Consider the following 2,284-nt stretch of genomic DNA (forward strand, 5'->3'; position numbering starts at 1 on the left):
CCAATGGTGACTTTCAAACAGTTACAGAGTTGAATGGCTGTGAAAGGAGAAAACTGAGGCTGGATCAACAACATTGTAGTTACTCCACAATACTAACCTAAATTACAGTGAGAAGAAGGAAGTCTATAAAGAAAATAAATATTCAAAAACATGCATCTTGTTTGCAATAAGGCACTTAATACCTCAACAAATGTGGCAAAACAATGTACTTTATGTCCCGAATAAAAAGTGTTATGTTTGGAGATAATCCAACACAACACATCACTGAGTACCACTCTTCATATTTTCAAGCACGGCAGTGGTTGCATCATGTTATGGGTATACTTGTCACCGGCAAGGACTAGGGAGTATTTTAGGATAAGAACGGAATAGAGCTACGCACAGGGAAACTCCTATTGGAGTTTTCTAACAGACACAGAGACAAGATCACCTTTCAGCAGGACAATAACCTAAAACACAAAGCCAAATGTACACTGGAGTTGCTTACCAAGAAGACAGTGAATGTTCCTGAGTGGCCTAGTTACAGTTTTGACTTAAATCAGATAGTAAATCTATGGCAATACTTGAAAATGGCTGTCTAGCAATGATCAACAAGCAACCTGACAGTGCTTGAAGAATGTTATGTGCAAATATTGTACAATCCAGGTGTGCCAAGCTCTTAGAGAATGTAATCACTGCCAAAGGTGATTCTAACATGTATTGACTCAGGGGTGTGAATATTTATGTAAATGGTTATTTCTGTTTTTGATTTTCAATAAATTTGCTAAAATGACTTAAAACATGTTTTCACATTGTCATTATGAGGTATTGTGTGTAGATGGCTGAGACAAAAATTCTGACTGAATTCAGGCTGTAACACAACAAAATGTGGAACAAGTCAAGGGGTAGGAATACTTTCTGAAGGCACTGTATGTATTTGTGTACAAATCTAAGCAAGATTTGAAATGATTATGTTTTGTCAAATATAATATGTTTGGGCTTCTTGTGGCCCCTTGACCATCCACCCAAGAAAAAAAATCTGCCTGCGGCTGGATCTAGTTGATGATCCCTGGTATAGGACATAAATATCAAACAGCAAGTCTTCTTCAGTGCCTGATTAAGGGGCTCAGTAGGCTACAACATGGCATACAGTACGATACTTAGATAATACAATTACAGAAACGAAACAATAGCTAATAGTCCCCACCATTCCAGAGGATGACTGAAGCACTCCAAGCCTCCACAGACAATGTGTGCAACCCAAATGGCACCCGAAAGGACTCTAGTCAAATGTAGTGCATTATAGGGAAGAGGGAGCCATTTGGGATACAGAAATGGCTACATCAGCCAACCAGAGGCTAATAAGTTGAACAGGACATCACACAGGACAGGCAGTGAGAGCTGTACAGGGGGCAAAGCCTAGACAGTACTGGACTGAGATAAGCTGTACAGTACTGTATGTGCTGTAGTGTGGATGCCAAGAATGTTCCATATCTCAGATCTCTTCAGGCTTGAGTTTAAGTTCCAAGCATCTCTTAGACAAACAAAATAAGTTTTGCTCTGGTAACAATGTAGTATAACATTCTTTAAGCTTGTGTTGTGTGTGATGAAGTTTGTCTGTGCTGGAGAAATCCAATCATTCTTTATCAAAAATATTATTTAATTCTCACTATTGGATTGCTTTCATTGGGCAGCAGTTTAAGTCAAGACAAGTTAGGTAAAAAAAGAAATATTGATCTGATTTATTTAAGTGTCATACACTGACCGGTTCCCAGCACACATGGCCTTACAATACGCTACTAAACACAATACCATTTTCCTTGTACTGAAAACCAAAATAACATTTAACAAAGTATACACAATAACCATGGAAAGTACAGCTACCATCTAGCCACACTACAAAGTACATTTCTCCATCTCCTCCAGGAATTGTGAACAAACCAAGCAATCTCAAACAACATTCAAAACTCTGCTCATCCTGCAAGCAGAATACTTCAGAGTTAGCACAAAAACATTTTAGTACAGAGAAATACACTAAACGTGTTTTAGAATAGGCTACACATTAGTGAACTTTTGCACATTAGTTCAATTTGATTCACAGGCCATAAATAATTACTTGATTAAATTCGTATCAAAACATTAAAACACTGAAAAACACTAGTGCAGAAAATGTACCGATTTTTTTTTTTTAAATAAAATATATTTTTTCAAAACCACTTCAAATATCTTGGAGTAGCTATATGTTGCTCAATTTTTTTATACAAAGTATTTGTAATAACAGAAATGACTTGTAAACACACAAAAC

Source organism: Oncorhynchus nerka, linkage group LG20 (assembly GCF_034236695.1).
Source record: "Oncorhynchus nerka isolate Pitt River linkage group LG20, Oner_Uvic_2.0, whole genome shotgun sequence".
Taxonomy (NCBI): domain Eukaryota; kingdom Metazoa; phylum Chordata; class Actinopteri; order Salmoniformes; family Salmonidae; genus Oncorhynchus; species Oncorhynchus nerka.